Source organism: Leptonychotes weddellii, chromosome 4, assembly GCF_054177405.1.
Source record: "Leptonychotes weddellii isolate Sample4059 chromosome 4, ASM5417740v2, whole genome shotgun sequence".
Classification (NCBI taxonomy): domain Eukaryota; kingdom Metazoa; phylum Chordata; class Mammalia; order Carnivora; family Phocidae; genus Leptonychotes; species Leptonychotes weddellii.
In genome coordinates this window covers 115,751,165-115,769,965 of record NC_138372.1, presented here as the reverse complement: position 1 = coordinate 115,769,965, position 18,801 = coordinate 115,751,165, and the positions used below count along the sequence as shown (strand labels likewise).

Sequence of the window (18,801 nt, the reverse complement as noted above, 5' to 3'; positions counted from 1 at the left end):
GAGAACCTGAGAATCTCTTTTGGGTTCCTCATTTGAGCATGAGCATGAAAATCAATTCAGAAAGATAGGAAATAAGAATGGGCAGCCAGATGACTATGTTATTTTTTTTGAAGGTAGCTAACTGCAGAATATATTTCAACATACTATATTTATTGTCCACATCTTGAAGCATCCCCAAAGCCCGTTCTTCTCAAAGGTGTTGAGTCTCTGAAGATTCAGAATTGATCAGCCGTGAAACTGTGACCTAATGTAAACTTGCTAAGAAATAGTATAATAATATCCTTGCCCTGAGGGTAAAACACTCAACTCTAGATTTGCTCTTTTATCCTCACTCAGACTACAATCATATCTCTTTGTTACTATTTCCTCTTCGCATTATGGTACAATTGACGTTGATAAATAGCTTGGAGAAACTGAATTCAAAAAGAAAAAAAAAGCTCTTGTACTGTTGGCTCAAAAATAATGTGTGTAGAAAGCCCTCTAGCTGGCCTCTCCATTCTTTTTTTTCTCGGGCTGCAGCTGCTGACAGCAGACACACTGAGCTATAATTTGGCCACATTTGGCTCATGTAAATTGTGATAAACAGTGAGCCCATAATATTTATTTTAAAGATTCATTCAGTGAAGGTAAGCATTCTTGACTTGTGTATACATGCAAGCAAATGGAAAGCTGCAGATGCAAAGATCAGTTCTTGATTTCATGCCACACAATTAATACGGCTGCTTGATGCTCTATTCTTCACAGGTGCAGGGGTGTTGGGACCCTTTGAAGAAGTGTGTAGCTAATAGCCCATATATAATTCAGAAGAAAAAGTCTTCAATGGAAGACCCCCAGGGGATAAATGGACAGTCTGTAAGTAAACAGAATGTCAATCCAAAGGAAAGAGTTATTACTTTTAAAATTGAAATTACTATTTTTGTTGTAACCTGAGTGTCTGGAAATTCCTCAAAAGCTCTGTACCAATTTTTAATGATTTTAGAAGTTATGAATTAAGTAGTACACTATTTAATCAGCTTAACCTAATCTGTATCTATCTTAGAGATATCGGTTATCAAAGGTAGAGTTCTAGAAGAAAAACGCCAACCTTCAGTATGACTTAATTACACCAATATGAATAATGTAGTTTTAAGGCTTACATTTTCCTTTGCCTCTGGGAAAACATATAGTTGTCTCATAAAACTTGAAATTAATGTCTAAGTTTTGGATTGCCTTGTGTGTATTTGTTTTATGAATACGTGTGTGTGTGTGTGCATCTTTCAAATGTGTATTTAGTGTTACTTTGCCAGTTTGATAAACTCTTGAATGCGTTTTAAGTTAAGGAGAACCTGAGGTTCTTAGGTTTTATTTCTTTTGTTTATCTTGTGAGCAGAAGAGAAAGGATTCAGAAATTTTCCTCAGGTTCTTTTCAGAAAAAAAGCAAGCTTCCTTTGGCTCATTAACAAATATTCCCATCTAGAGGTAACCTTATAAATAACTTTTGGGGTATTTATAACTTGAATAAGGCAATGGATATTAATTTTTAAAGAGCATGTGTCAGTAAGTTAAAGTTGTTATGGAAAATGCCCATGGCAGTATTTGGGGTGGCATACGTGACTTTGTCTTTTAGGTTCTCTGATCAGATATGATGCTTTAAACCTGTTGTTTCATAGCTCAGCTGTGTCCACGGTAGAATTATTACAAACCTGAAGTGTGATCTTTAGTAATGGGGTTGTGGTTCCTGTAAATGTGTCTTTTACAAGACCTGTTGGTGTTATACAATAAGCAGTAACTGCTAATGGTTAAGGATTTTAATAACAAAGGGTCAAGCGCTATCAGAGTACTTTTGTAGTCACCCTGTATGCAATTACAGGGTGTACTTTTATGGATCTCCTCAGTCATCTTGTGAGGTAATTCACAGGAGCACTTCAAGATCATTCCATAAGGGGTAGCTTTTAGCCTAAACAGGCAAAGGACCCTTAACCCATTTAGTTTGTTCTTTTAAATTCCTGTAATGGGCGTGGTGTATTCGATTTTATTATTATGTTAAAAATATTTTTGTAGTGCATATGAAATAAATGAAAAATTTAACTCACTAGTAACTTCCTACTTATTGCCCTCTTTCATGTGACTTTTCTGTTTAGGTTGATGTAAACTGATATGTTGGAGACTCACTAGGAAATTTAACGGTATTTGCAAATAAATGCTGATAATATTTCTTTTAATATTTTAAATTATGCAAATTATAATTTAAGAATTAAGAAATTAAGATCTGAGACTAACATTTAAAGAAATAGGTAAAGAATATGATTAAAGATTTTTTTTTTGGCGCGGGAGCCTGGGTGGCTCAGTTGGGTTAAATGTCAGACTCTTGATTTCTGCTCAGGTCATGATCTTGGGGTCCTGAGACGAGACCCGCCATGGGCTCCAAGCTCAGGGTGGAGAGTCTCTCCCCTTCTGCCCCTCCCCCCTCTGCCCATGTACACTCTCTCTCTAATTAATAAATAAATAAATAAATAAATAAATAAGTAGATAAATAAAATGGGTTTTTTTGCATATCATAACAGTTGTGTTAATGGGGCAATCTCATTACATATCTTTTTGAGGTTTTCTTTCCTTTTTTGCCACGTTAGATTGAAACAGTTTTGTTCTTGAAAGCTATCTGGCTAGCTCAGCGGTCGCAAACCACGTGGGATGTTTCTCAAGGGCAAACCGCGTGGCCCTGGAGAAGCGATTCCTAGCGATTTGGCTCCTGCCGGCTCCGCTCCTGCCGGCTCCGCCCCTGCCAGTGGCTTGAGTCTTTTCAGAGACCCTGTGCAGAGGCTTGGGCGGGGCTCCCCTCCAGGCTCCCTTCCTCTCACTCTCAGGTTCCCTCGTTTCCTCAGGAGCGTGGGTGTCCTGGGCACGCTTCGCAGGCGCCCACACGAGCTGTGCCTTTCCACAATGTCAGCTTTATTCAAATAAAGCCACGTTAATCACAATTCTAAAGCGGGTTCAGGATTCCAAGCTCCGTGACCTTTCACCAGGGGATTGAACTTGGCTTCTTACACAGCCCCCGGAGCAGGACAGAAGACAAACCATACAACAGACATGATAACAGAGGGCGCAGGAAGTGAAGGAACCAGACGCGAAGTCAGTCTGTGGGCGCGCAGTTGAGACGAGGCTTTGGTCGGGTCCGGGTCCGGGTCCGCTCTCGGCACTCAGTGCTTCGGCTGTTCAAGCAGCGAAGGATCTCAGTTCTGGTCGGAGATCGGCTGGGCAGAGCCTTCTGTGGCAGCTGCCTGTTTTTAAGCGGTCAGACATAGAGGGGTCACGTCTGAAGAGTCTGACAGTTTGCTACAAAAATTCTCCCCTTTTGAATCGGTCTTGGGCCCCTGCAGACCTCCTCTGGTTGCTTGTTATCAGTTCTGGGGGGTCGGCTGATGCTGGTCCCGGCGAGATCTCCTAGCTGCATACCTTAACGGCTCGCCCCATAGCTTGACATGGGCTCCTGCTTGACATGAGGCACTCCATTGTGCACCCTACAGTGCAGAACAGACTCAAGATGGGAAGAGGACCTAGAACATAGCTGAAAACAGCCATGTACCTCAGGAAAGGAAAAGGATCAAAAGCAGACCAGGAGCAGTACCAGGAAGAGCTCACACTCCCAAACATGAACTGAACTTCCCCTTGCTCGGCATGGTCACCTTTCAAAGTTTTTTGTAGAAGAAGTTTCAACAATCTTCAGAGCAAGCACAAGAGCACGTTGTACCCCACACTGTACCTATGTCAGCATTATCAACATGCTGCCATTCTCATTTCATCTTCTTTCATTCACTTTCCATGCCACCACGGAGAGATGGCTATTCTTCTCTAGCTTTTTTTTTAAGATAAAAATTTACATACACTGAAAGACACAAATCTCAACTGTACAGTTTTGACAAATGAAAATACCCACATAATCCATATCCTACAACAAATTACAACATTTCCATCTCCCCAGAAAGTTCTCACCCAAAACTTTCTCATGCAATACTTCCCTAGTACCCATCCCCCACCCAAGTCAACCACCCTTCCAATGGTTTTCACCTTTGATCAGTTTTGCCTGTTCCAAAAGATCGTATACATTGAATCCTCCCAGCATGTTTACTTTTGTTTCTGCCTTCTTTCTTTTAGCATTAGGCTTGTGAGAGTAGTCAGTGTGGTTGCATGTATCAGTAATTTTTTTTTTTTTTTTGCCAAGTAGTATTTCACGGTATGCATTCTTTTTATACAATATGAAATATGTTCTATGCGTTTCTCTGGGAACCTCAATTTCTGCATCTATAACATGAGGAGGCAGAACTCCATTTAGCCTAGTGTCCTTTTCAGCTTTATTTTTGTAATTCTTAATTTCTTCTCTATAGACCTTTGCTCACAGAATTACCTCGGCTAATGGTCCATTCTGGATAGTGTGTCTTCTATTAAGACTTCATACTTGTTTCCCTAAGCATATTTCTGATAGAGGAGTAGGAATTTTAGTTCCCTCATCAGAGAAATGGTATTTATTTTTTTTAAAAAAAAAAGCTTCTTGAGAGGTTTTGCACACAGCACCAGTTTTTAAAACTTATCTGTAATGCTCACCATGTGCAGTCATCAACATAATATTATGAATCTCTATTGCCTTTGTAAATAATGATTCTTTCTCAGGTCTCAGTGGTTCTTTCTCTACTCTCTAGATAAAAAGATATGTGACTAGGTGGGAGAAGAGGCAGCAGAGCCTCTTCATTCCTTCCTTGAATCCCAGACATCTGGGCTGGGCAGGAGGCTAACGAGAGGGCCACCCGTGTCCTTTTAGCTCCTTGACAGCGGTGAGCCCAGAGGGTCTCCGTGTGTGAGAGGCTGAGAAGAAATCCCAAGGCTTTCAGCGGGCAGTGAAGTGGGAATGCTCTTACTCTTGGTGCTGCCAAGCAATGTGAGATTTGAAGCTAAGTTCTGAGGTGGCCTGTGACTCTTTGAGGGAGAGAAAATGAAGATTTGAACATCAGAAAGTACAATATTCCTATAATTTAGCCTCTTGACCCTCAAGGTGCTTTGAAAATGAATCTATCATGTGACAAGGGACTATGGGCAGAGGTCAGGAGCTTTTCATTTTGATCCTAGATAGACATAGCACTGGGCAAAAATGTTACATTGTAAGTTCCACCTTTCTTATTCTGGAATGTTCTGTGTGTGTGCTTTCCACATCTAGAAAGAAGTAGTTTATGTGATTTTGTAAGTTTTGTCCACTCTTTAGTTTGCCTCATGAGGACAGAAAGGAGAGGAGGAGGTTTCTGGGACTTTCCTTCATAATTCTGGCCACTCCTATCACCTCTTGAGGAGGACCCATTTGAGGAGCACAGCTCCACTGTTTCTCAGTAGAGCCAAGATTGGCCCTCTCTGAGGTAAACACCTCTGAAACACAAACATCAAAGAGCCAGGCAATGGCTATGTCTTTCAATTTCTTTAGTGTATGAGGATTTCTGGAAGGAAATCACGTCAAGATAAGAAAAGCATCTGCTGGCTCTTTGGGGAAAAAAGGGAATTAAAAAAATATACTACTGTATTTTTCTTACGAAGTTGTGAGGCCAGCAGTTAAAAACCCACCATGCAATCAACTGACCCTTGGTATCTGATTTAGACAGAGAGCCTGGTATCTTGAAAACCAAGATTCGGAGTCAGAAGACCTGGTTTTAACTGTTACTAGTTGTATGACCTGGGGCAGATTTCCTAGCATCTGTCCCTTCAACAGTAAAACAGAGATGATAATATTTACCTTCTTCTCTTTAAAATTGCAATTTTGTAGGTAAGGGGGATCATGTATTTTAAAGTTCTTTGAAAACTGAAAAGTGCAATATTAACTCTAATGCACTTTTACTGGAAATATCTCCAGGAAAGTGTGGTCACGGATAACAAATTATCTGGCCACCTGCAAGTTTGCAATAAAATTTTAAAAATGCAACCATCATACCAGTGCCAGTAATAAGCACTAACACTACATATGTTTGGTCATGGTGTTGTCAGCTGTGGGGGGAATCAGGTCTCCTGAGACTCTTCTAGAGAAAAATTTTATTATAAATACTACATTGTTAACTTGCTTATATTACAAAAATTTCAAATGATGGTATTCTAAAGCTTTTTGGAATAAAACTATTTTAAGGTGCCATTGTATTCTCGTAACTATACCTCTTATGTCTTAAATTATGGTAAATTTGAAACGCTAACTCCAGCTTTTGCTGAGATGCTGGATTTTGCAAGAAAACCATTAAATAAAATATGTATGGACCTTATTCCTGTACTTGAAGATTCTAAAAAGGAAAAGTGACTTTTAACCAAAATGGAAAAATGAAATATTTATTTTATTAACAGAGAGGCACACTGTTTAACAGATGTTTCTAAAAGTAGTTATCCCATCCATATGTGTAAGCCAAATTAACTGGGAAATTATAAATTAAATCAGGATTTCATTTATGCAGGTTCACCATGAATGAGAGGTTTTATATACATGAAATTTTTAAGTAACTTAAATTTAAAAATATAGAATTCACTGGTTTTCAATTTCTTTTTTTTTTTAAGTGTATTTGTTATTTGTTTCTTCAGGTTGCTATAACAAACTACCATAAAGTAGGGGGCATAAAACAACAGAAATAAATCATCTTACACTTCCGGAGGCTAGATGTAGAAAATCAAGATGTTGGCAGGGCTCCCTCGGAAACCCGGAAAGGACTTCTTGCTTGCTTCTCCGGAGCTTCTGGCGGTCTGCTAACAATCCTTGTCATTCCTTGGCTTGTAGCTGCAGCATTTTGACCTCTGCCACATGGTCACATGGCATTCACCCCCATTTATGTCTGGGTCTCGGTTTCTCTTTTTATAAGGATAATAGTTATATTGGGATAGAGCCCAACCTAAATGACTTCATCTTAACTTGATATTTGCGAAGACCCTATTTCCAAATAAGGTCACATTCACAGACACTGGGAATTAGCACTTTAACAGACTTTTTTTTGGGGGGGGGGGTGATACAAATCAACACATAACAAAGTCCAGTAAAAATGTGAGACCTAAAATAAAACCTTATCTTTGCCTACCCATCCTGCCTCGCATCTCTGAATAACTCTGGTTTTTTGGTCTAAAGTGGTGGAGTCACCCTGAGCTGGCTTAAGCAAACAAAAGGGAAGTCTGAAAGAAAGGAAGGAACCAGGGAATCCAGGCAGTTTTCTTTCTGTTTTTCTCTGCACATTTTCTTCAGTCCTCTTTCTCTTTATGGTCTGGCTTTGTCTGCTCCCCTTGTACCTTCTCTGGCTTTCTAGCCCATCCACCATGCAGAAAGGGAGGCTCTGATTGGTCCTGCCTGGGTCATGATTCTGTGGTGGGTGGAGCAGGGAGCTGCAGCAGAAACATGGCAATTCCCAGATGAGGGGGCTGGGCAGACCACCCAACAGGTGCCTCCTCTGGCCCTTCAAGAAACTTCCTCAATGGAGACACCAGTTTGAAACCATAGGTCTAGTCCTACCTCAACATCTTATAGAGGGAGAGATACAGCCCTGATGTGCCATCACCTACATTCTAATCATGTTGATGGGGATATCTAATAGTGACTAATCCTTTCCTGATGACTTAAGTTTCTTTTTACAACTATCAGCTGTAATCTGCATCCCTAATATCCTAGTTTTTCTTCTCTCCCTTGACCTGAGAGTGGTGATGTTTAGCCTTTTCAGTCGTAGAGCCTAGAGCTGGGGCAGAACTGGTTGGGAGGGGTGCACAGCAAATACATATTAACTTCCAAGTTAACCAAGAAAACCCTGACATGGAATCAGAATACCTGGTTTTGCATCACAGCTCAAGTATGGGGCCTTGGGAAAGTTATTTCAATTCTTCTTAGCCTCAATTTTGTTTTTATACTAGAGATAATAAGATCTATATTGCTGGGTATCTGTGATGAAGAAATAAGATTGAGTATGCCAAGGCACTGGGTAAACTGTAAAACAATATATACACCACTCGTGCCAAGCCCTGTGGGGCATCTTTCCCAAGGCACAGGACATTTTGAGTCGGATATGTCTTTGCTCCGTCCTTGGGGCAAGTTTTTAACCCTCTCTCAGCTTCAGTGCTTCCTCGTTTGTAAAGTGGGGAAAGTGATACCTTCCTTGCATGGTTGTATGGTTCGAAATATCATATGAAAGATATCTAGCGACTAAGATCAGTTTCTGGAGTCCCACTCCTGGGGTTCAGATTTGAGCTGTGTTACTCACGTGCTGCGTGACACTGGGCCTGTCTGCGTGCCTCCCGTGGGCCATTTTCCTGGTCTGTAAACGGGGATGAAGGTCATAACTTACACCTGGTTGGTGTGAAGATTGAATGCGATTATTTCCGTGAGAATGCTATGTCAGTGTTTTCTGTTGTTACTAACCTCATCTCCAACATGTCAGGCATGCATAGGGTAAGCGCTTCAAAAACTTGACTTGTTATTTAATTAAAATGGATTTGATTGGAGAGGATGAGGTACTACCTCTTAATTTAATGGTAATGGACACACATTCACAGGGTTAAGATGAGGTGATGACTCGGGATGTCAGACCATGCTGGAAGGAATTAGGCACATTTTTTCCTTTGCACATTAAAGAGCCCAGGTTGGAATGTGATCTGAGCGTTTGGAAGAGACTGGCCGGTAGAGTTCAAATTGGGCACCAGGTTTTATTACCAGTTGGGTATTTTAGGTGATGAATAAAACCTAGACAGGAAAATTGCTCCAGAGCCAGGACAGTGACTTGTTTATATTTCTAGGGCCAAACACAAGGTCAAGCCCCTTTACATGCACTCAGTAAACGTTTGTTTATCTGAGCTGGCTGGCAGCTCGCATCCTGGTATAGCTCACTTGATCCATATGTACCAAACAGATGGAGTGTGACAGGGATGAAAATTGCTTGTGGCTGATGCTGGAAAGAAAGGAGAGAGGAGCTCTAACCATTCAGGCTCATTGCCTCCGATCTGTCTCTGCACTCTTAATAACTTGGGATCAGATCCGGATGTATATGAGCATTAGCAATGATGCTATGCGCATCTCTCTTTCTGAGTAAAAAGCAGACTTTGCGACTTTTTTTGGGGGGGGGGCAGGGAGGTAGGAAGGGCAGCTTAAATACCTAAAAGAGAAAAAGAAAACCTCTCTGTAAATACCACCCAAAGTGTGGGCTGGAATAAGAAAGCCATTTTGATATAGCAATAATATAATAAACCTTCTCTTTTACAGAGAAAGTAAAAGACCAGACAGTAAGTATTTTGGGCTTTGCGGGTGAGAAGGCCTCCAGTCTACAGCTGTGGCATGAAAGTCTGGGTGACAGGGAACCAAGCCACAGGCTGAGGTTAATGCCAGAAGAGAGACTGAGGCTCCCCGACTTTGTTTCCTTGTTAGCACGTGCAGGTGAGGCTACAATATCCCCTCCCCCCCCTTTCAGGTTTTCTCATTTTGCCCCTCTCAGGCTAGCTCTGTCATCTTCTTTCCTCCTGCTGGCCTCCTTGTTCTCATTTATAAAAGGGATTGAGGAGATCTCTTTTGGTTCGAACAAAGCATGATTCTATTAGTGTTCATAATGTACTGGATAATCAAAGTTAGTAAAGTTTAGGCATCACAGAATAAATATGTGTGCCGGTCTCCAAGGGATGGGCAGAAGGACCCATCACTTTCTGTGACCCCACAAAGTGCTCTGTTTGACGACCCCATTCCATAGTTCCCAGGTCTGAACCCTAATGTGATGTGTCTTCCCATTTCTAAGACCTGTTTTTTTTTTCTTTTGCAACTTTTCTTCATCCCTCAGTCAATGAGTACTATTATTTGTAGAGCCCATAATATATCTTTATACTGGCACTAATATCATGATAAAGTTCTTCACTGCCCACATTGCTGTATATGTATGATTTTACTTATACGGAGCATCATATACAAATGTTCCTATGATTATTTTTAAAAGGTGCTTGGGATAACAATAAAGAAGCACTTCTGCATCTTGCATCCCATTCCTGAATATGTTTGTAGTGATTTTAAAGTAAGTGTACAGATTCTTTGATACTCCTCCCTTTAAGGTATGAAGTCTTTTGATGATGAACCCCTTGAGATAACCCCTCCTCTTGGGTTTGGTCTGGGCTTAGTGATTCACTTCTAATAAGCAGAAACATGAGCAGAAGTGGTATGCCACTGTGGATAGTAGGTCATAAAAGTCACTCTGGCTTCCTCCTTGCCTTCCCTTGAATCACTCACGGTAGGGAAAGCCAGTTGCCATATGGTGAGGACACTCAGGAAGCTGCGTGGAGAGGACCATGTGGCCAAGAACTAAAACCTCCTCCTTTTCCCTCCATGTGACAGAGCCTTCTTGGAAATAGATTCACCAGCTCGAGTCCAGCCTATAGGTGATGCAGTCACAGCAGACAGCCTCGGTGTATCCTCATGAGAGTCCCTGATATCCAGTAACACTTAGATAACCTGCTCCCAGATTTCTGACTTTCAAAAATTTGTGAGATGATAAATGTGTGTTATTTAAGATGCTAAGTATTGGGGTAATTTGTTACACAGCAATAGATGACTTCCCATCCACTTATTTTTGCATTAAAATTATCTTTATTCCATATTTTTGAACAGAAGTGAAGCTTAATAATATAATTATATAAATAAATATTATGTTGGTTATAGATAATGTAGTTATATAAATATATATAATTGTATAAATATAGCTAATATAACTTATTTTTCCTATTGTGTTTCATGTAGAAACAATCACAGGGTGGTTTTTTTCCCCTTTTGCCTGCTGGGTACATTCGGATGGCAATTTATTTTTATCTGCTCCCCCCCAAACAAAACGTTTTCTTCTTTACACAATAAATGCTTTGAACTGCTAATTAGGGTATATTTTATACTATGTTATATCGTCCACACATACTTACAAATCTGCTTGCCTTCTCGATGGTGAGCTGTTAGAGGGCAGAGAACCCGGGAGAGGAATAATCACCTGTTCCTTTGACAATCAGCCCTCTGTTTTGTACACTGTAGAAGCAAAAGATGTTTTGGTTGATTCAATGAATGAATGAATAAGTACAATTGCCTGGAGCAAAGATTCTGTAAACAGAGAGAAGTCTTCCCAAGTGCTGGTTTGGCAGCTTTTGCTCCACATGGGCTCCAGGGAACCAAGCACCTTTGGAAACAGAGCAGAATCAAGCTCAGAGCCTTTCTTGCTCTGTCAGGTTTCATGAAGGTAGAGGGACACTGAAAACAAACACGACTACTGTGAAACATCATCAACGGGACCTCCATTAATGGAAATTTCTGATAGTTTAAGCAAAGGATGAAGTTAATTCTTACTTGTGTCCTTTTATGAAAACGGGATTATAAAAGAAAATGACACAATAGTTTAGTTTTACCTGTGTATATGAGCATAGAAAAAGAGGTGGGCAAAAGAGGCTGACAATCAAATAGCAAAGATTTCATGTGCTTTTGCAAATAAATCTTCTTCGTTTAAGAAATTTTCCAGTGTTCTACTAAGTCAAACTAGATCAAATAATGTTTATATGTCAAAGGAATTCTTGAAATCTCTGTAAGAGGGCTCCCAAATTCAAACTTAACATTAATCAGACTAACATTCTCTTATTTTTAGAATTTTGACTCAAGTGACACTATGAACATATATACAGGTATCTCACATCAATACAGCAATAACTGAGCTTGTGCTTTTCCCAATTTAAGTCAGGAGATACCCGTGAGGATACAGGAGTGAGCATGGGCTTAGCAAGCAGCAGAAGGCTTGAGTCCTGACTCAATTGCCCGCCTAGGTGTGTGCAAATCTCTGATCATCTCTGAGCCAGGGTCTTTATCTCTTAAAATAGGGATAATAGTTCAGTCCCGTGTATCTCAGAATTGGTGTAAGGATCAAAAGGAGAACACGAATGCCTTTATTAAGCAAGATAGCAATATACATACACATGTGTTTACCAAGAGCACATCTTAAAAAACAGCCAATGCAGGCTGCTTCTTCTAGGTGGTATTCAAAAACAAATTTCTATGTCCTTTTTTAACAAGTTCCCTTCTCTTTGAAAGGGAAACGAAAAAGGAAAAGTTTAAATTACTGATTTTATTTCATTAATTTTTTTTTATTTTGAAACGATGTGCATAACGTAGGGAGATGCAAGGGATGATTGCTATTGGGTTGTGCAAATGTTGAAATGGATGACCATGCATTCACTAGTTCTTGTTTTTACTTAAATCATGTCTAAACTAATATTCTTTTTAGGGATCCCAGAATTTATGGTAATTCGATAACTAGAAATTCTGTAATTATTTTATTATATCAAAAATCTTTTGGCAAGGTATATAGTACATGATGATTTTGTTCTTTATTGAGGCTTTTGTATTTCTTTCAAAGTATTTACAGCCATCTTGGGTGTTTTTCAAGAATGAAATTTTATGCTTCGAGTAACCAGCTATTAACCTTAACAGCAGTCATGTTTTACAAGGATAAAAATAAATGCTAAATTTTTTATAATCTAAAAATAGTATCCGAAAGGAAATGCTAGAGTATTTAAACAATCTATCATTTAAAGGTTCATTTGTAATTTCCATTTACAAAAAGAAATAGATTTCCTTGGCATAAAGAACAATGGCCAAATACACATTTTACTTCTTTTACTGTCAGTCCTCACACTGGTGATTTTTAGCGATTTGTCCATTCAAGTTTCCGTGAAACATTTAAAAAACAAACATTTCTTGCCTGGCTTCATCTGGTAAGCATTAACTTTAAAAATGGGTTCAAAATATTTTGTGTTTGGGTGTGTGAAACTGTGTACCCTGAAAAATGTTTATAATTGGTTAAGTATGCCTGCATTTAACCACCTGTATTCTCAAAATAGGAAACTACTGGTGGTAAAATAGAACTCAAACAACTTAAAATAATGTCATCCACAAAGCTGACTTTTATTAACATTCATTTGTTAAAACGTTCACATAGACATTAGAATGATTTACTTGCTCATATTCCAAATTATTTGGGAAACAAATATACTTAACCATTTACTATGGATTAATGAAATCTGATCTATATTTTAATTTAATCAATTAGCATTTTATTTCACCTTTTTAAAAAGGCTTATCTTTCTGTTTGCCCTAAGATAATTTTTTAAATACAGTGACTGATTTCCGTCAAAATCGATAAAACTCTTACTTATATTTTAAATTTAAACTGTGAGTCCGGCTGCCACCTTAAAACACTATTGCCAACAAATATTTTCAAATGAACTGTGTGATCCATTTGTAATATTGAATGAAGACAATAATTCACAGAACCATCAACAATGGCCACAAGAGAAATAACTACACTAATTCACACCAGTGTGCTATGAGATTGGATGGTGAACTTCTCAGTACTTGTAGCATTAAGAAAGTTGCATTCCCTTCTTGGACAAAGGTGATCTACTGGAATTGTGACTGAAGTTAGTGGCTTTTACCTACACTGCCAATAAGAGTTGAATACATTTTGATATTACTTTGGAAGACCAGGCCCCACAATCTTATGATATTCTTACAAACTTAAAACCTTAAGTCATTAGACCAGTAATCATTCTTAAATAGTTCAAGTTACAGGAAAAGATGAAATGGGCTGATCTTCTTGGGAGGTATCAGCTTTATGTCCTTGGAGATGTTCGGTGCCTGACTCTCACAACTAAGAATAAATAACATTTATTAGGCACTTACGATAGAGCAGGGGCTGTTCTAAGCACTTTACACATCTAGCGTTAGCTCATTACTACTTGGTGATAGTCTGTTGTAGACTCCTGCATGGGAATAAGGTGGAACTGGATTACCTCTAAAATACCTTCCACTGCTGAGATTTAGTGAATCCATGATTTATTACTTAGTGCTTAATGAAAGAGAGGAAGCAAGGCTGTAAGGATCAAGGTGGTTTTTCCATATTCAAGGAAGCAAAATGCATAATGCTCTCTGTGTTCCTTTGGGGTTAGCATATAATTTTGAAGAAAACTTGCTATATTTTTCCAGAAAGGTTCACACAAAGCACACACAGATTAGAACTACTTCTATTTCTTCTATTTTTTTCAAGCCCTCTATGAGCCCCAAAATATAGTAATCAAGCCTCTTATTTCTTTATGATATCTAACAAAATTACTTATTGACCCATGGTTAAGTAATATAAGCTTTAACTTGTTATACATTCACTCAAGGTAATAATCTGTTCTTTTTCTTTCCCCCCCGCCCCGTTTTCTTTTCTCTTATTCTCTCCTTTAACAGAAGTTCAGATCAATAGTTATAAATTTGATCTTAAAATGGGAAATGTAGCTAATTATTTGTTGAATAAGTAATAAGAACCTTTGAAAATATGTGCAGCCTTGAGAGAAAAGCTTAACAAGGGCTTGCTTGTGAAGTGTTAGAAAACACAAAGTAATTTATCTAACTTTTTTGTGCACTTAGGGAGAAAAATAAGTATGTTTAGATTTTGATGGTTTAAAAAAATATGTTGAAACCATATTTCCCCCATCTGAAGTTTTACAGAAATAAAGGAATTCTACAATGATTTCTCCAGGTAATAGATGCCTGCTTTAACATGCATCCTACTTTTGTAAGTATGGGGAATCTATAGATGAATCTTCATTTTACCTTGAAGTCTTTAAATTTCTCTTGTTTCTCTACAAATACACGAATCACTTCCCCTGGGTAGTTCTGAATTTTGAAAAATATTAGTCTGTGAGTATTTTCAGTTAAATTAGAATAAAACTCATAAATATCTCATTAGCCTTAATTCCATGTTACTGAAATGTGAGTGTGATATTGAGCACAACTTTGGATATGACTGAAAGCATCAGTTTTAGCCATTTTCATATATTTTTTCTCATTATTTGTTAATGCTGTTTCCATCTATTATTAATTATACTATATATATTCTCTTTGATTCAACTCCAAGTAATGCTGGCATAATTTGAGTTAGAAAAGAAAGATTTTTTTTTTTTTTCCTAAAGAGGGGATCCAACTATAGGATTAGGGGAATAGTTAATCTATGTCCCATCTTGTGATAAATATTTTTTTAAAACTTTTGCAAATTTAATTACATGTTGAGATTCATGGAATCTTGGAAACCAGAATATATTTGCAACTCACTACAAAGACCATTTATTGCAATTGCTTATGTAAGTTTTAGAATGACATGCATTTTTAATAAATTTTTAAAAAATTTCTTGATGATCCTATAGTTTCATTTATTTATGTGTACATACTTTTGGACCAAAAAAAATGTTCCCAGCTTCAGCCTTGATTTCTAATCTTCATTTATCTCTTTGATAGAATTAGCACAAATTGACTAGGAGCTAGATTCAGCTCACTCAAGCTGAACTCTGGCCCCAGGGTGGGTGTGGAGGTGGGGAGAGGAAGTGTTCTTCATCTCTTTCTCAGAGGTGTGGTTCTGTTTACTTTGGAAAGAAAAGATACAAGTATCTCCTAAAGTGGATTAGACATGGCAAGACAAGATGATACATTTGCACTATAAACTCTCAAGCAGCTGTGAGAATGCCTTATGTGTGAAATTTCTTACCTTCTTAAAAATCTTGATAGAGTTGTAGCTAAGCTCTTAACAGTCAAAAACAAACTGCCAATGAAGTTTATTTTCTTTTTTGCTGAGTATTCTGGACCATTGTTCCGCTCGAGGGGCCCTGTTTGTTAGTTTTGGCTCCGAGACTTCTCTTCCTTCAGGATAAGCTCTCCTTAGGCACTTGTACAAGTCGTACTCAGGGGCTGCCTGACAGTTTATTCACAGCCCCGGCTAAAGCATAATTCAACTGCGTGACTTCCTGTCTCAGAGGAGGGGGTGGCCGGCTTTGGCGTTTGTATTTGTAATGTAAATATATAGTTGATTTTGTGGAAAACTGGGACATTTTTGTTTGTTCTCAGAAAAGAGTCCTGCTCGAAGTTTTATTTTAAAAAGTTGGCTTTTAGCCTTTTTCACTGTGACTTGGATACTGATCTGATTTTCTGCTTTCATGGCCCTTTGTAAAAAAAAAAAATCTAAAATATTTAATTCAACATTAACTGTGCTTACAAGCTACATAGCAGAATAAAATCACATTACAAACATTGTAGTATTAGATTTTATCACCATTTATTTCTTCTAGCCTGTCCAGGGATTTCTTCATGTTCAGTAGAACTAATTTGCAGTCAGACATTGAGGTCTTCTAGAAGGCCAGCAGGCTCCAGAAATTAATTTATCCAAATAACCGATCCCTCCTAGGCCAACCATAGAGGGACACCAAAATGGCCTAAGAAGGCAGAGCCTCCTTTTGAAGTCTGGAATGTTTTGACTGACTTGAAACAGGCGGCTGGAATGAAAGGATAATTTTCAGTGACCCAGGGGATTTTTTTTTGCCATTTTCAAATATTAGGTAAAACAAAGAGAAATTGCTTGCTCTAATTTAGAAAGACTTAGTAATCAGGAAGGCAACCAGACTGAGAGTAAAGTTCCGAGGTATATAGCAGAAGCTTATTTACTAAACCAAGATTGCTGGCAAAAATCAAATTTATTATACCCTGAAAAAAAATCTTACAGGGGATACATTTTAGTCAACATACCTGAATTTTCATCACCCCTACCTGGATTATTTTCTTCATATTAAAAAAAAGAGAAAGTTAATTGCTTTGATTTATTGCCATCTAAAAACATTAGTAAGGTTTTAATCTTAATTGTATTAAACAAACTAGGTTATAATTTAAAATCGCTTACTATACTAAATTAGTTTACTGGAAACACTGAGTAGCTATTTCGTATTTGCCTAATTTTCAAAAAATATAATAGATTTTAAGGCCACTAGCTCTTTAAAGCAAACTGTTGTATGAGCCGAAGCACAGGACTACTCAGGTGTAACAAATGTTTTTTGACTACCAAGTCAGAGGAATAGATCAAAGTCATTTTGAAGAGATTTCTTCCTTATACTGTCTATAAATATTCATTGTCACAGAAAAAAAAATACCTTTTCTGTTTTTAGTGAAGAAAGGGAATTAAAAATAGGAATTGGCAACCAAACCATTTCACATTAAGGTAAAGGTAGGAAATGCTTCTTTTTACACAAGACATTCCATGTAACCTAGAGTGCAGTTATGCCCAAATAGTATTATTTAGGGAAAAAAGGACCAAATGATACTTGTAATTTAAAAGTTCTGGACATTAGATGGCAATGGACTTTATGAATGTAGGCTTGATTTTGCAGTTTTTGAGAATCACAAAGTAATTTATGTACTGATGAGTCCCCAAGTGTGCCAATCCTGCTGCTGCCAATTGGTCCTTCTTTAATTGGTAAAATGTGTCCTGAATTAATTTGAATAGAACAGAAATTGTAATTTTATGTACTTTGATTTGTTTTCAAGTTTGTTTGCTTGTTTCACATTGGGTTGATTGGTGTTTGATATTTTTATTATTGAAGTTGTCAGTCCTTTTTTCTCTAAGTTTCATCTTTTCGGATCAGCTTTCCATTTAATCAGCTACTCTTGCAAAGCCAAAGTACACAGTAAATAGAAGAAAAACTTCCGACGGCAGAGTGTTGTAATGGGAGGCAACATTCACATTATTCTAAGGTGTTTCAGAGAGGAAATAGCATTGCCGTTCACCTTTATAGCATCTTGAAGTTTCTCTTTTAGCTGCTGCTGATTCTGAGTAAAAAAAAAAAAAAAAAAAAAGTCAGCTCTTAAATAAGTTGTGGGAAATAGCCTTTGGGAAAGAAGGAATGTGAGAGGTTTAAGTAATGGTTCACTGGGGCCAGCGATGTTGATGGATTTCGGAGGGAAGGTGAGTTAAGCTATCTTTGGTAATAAGAACTAAGACTCTACGTAAGTACATAGCAGATTTGAGAAATGTGTGCAGCTGAAAATGTCGGGGGCCCTGTGGGACGTAAGAGTTGCTTACACCTGTGGACTGCAAAGAAGAATGTCTGCTGGGGTTGTATGATCCTTTGAATCATGGGAAGAAACTAGAATTTCTAATTTTAACTTCATCCTTTTAAAGAGCGTATATTTTGTGTACGTTTTATATGTAATATTGTAGTAAGGTGCTATTTGTATATAGCGTATAGATACATATGTGCTCACGTTTTTTTATTGATGAGGAATTAATGTTTAAAAACCATTTAGAAGTGGTTGGTTTTGGCAATAGTTAGCTTTATATGCTTTCTCCTGAATATTGTCCATTAGGAATTAGGTCTTGCACATGTTGATCAAGAATCCGAAGTATCACCGACACTTGAACGACACAGGTTTGAACTGTGTGAGTCCACTTACATGTGGATTTGTGCTATAAATGTATTTCATCTTCTTATGATTTTCTTAATTATATTTTCTTTTCTCTAGCTTACTTTATTGTGAGAATATAATACATGTAACATACAAAATGTGTGTTAATCAATTGTATGTTATCAGTAAGGTTTCCAGTCAACAGTGGGCTATTAGTAATTAAGTTTTGGGGGAGTCAAAAGTTATACGTGGATTTTCAAGTATGCAAGGGGGTCAGTGCCCCTAAGCCCTGCATTGTTCAAGGGTCAACTGTAGTTGAAATATGAAATTCCATACTCATGATTAATAAATGCATATAGATATTTTCATTTTGCAGATACAGAGTTTGTATTTTTCTGATGTGTGAACAACATATCTTGGTGGGACTTGACCCTATTTTATCTTTAAAAGCTAATATTAGTTTTTTGTTTGAATCACTGTAAGGTAAATGTATATCATTACATAAATATTACCTTATGTGTACATGTAATAGTGAGGTACCTTGGGTGAAAGATAGTTGATTTTTCTTTGAA

General features: G+C 37.9%; 1 protein-coding gene across 1 annotated transcript in view; it reads left to right on the top strand.

The window, feature by feature from the left end:
- The first annotated feature begins 722 nt into the window (after positions 1 to 722).
- The window catches only part of EYA1 (EYA transcriptional coactivator and phosphatase 1), a 312,419-nt gene continuing 294,340 nt past the window's right edge, over positions 723 to 18,801 (top strand). Inside the window, exon 1 of the mRNA XM_081816112.1 lies at positions 723 to 852. The gene's annotated coding sequence lies outside the window, so the exon portion shown is untranslated. The remainder of the gene's footprint in view (positions 853 to 18,801) is intronic.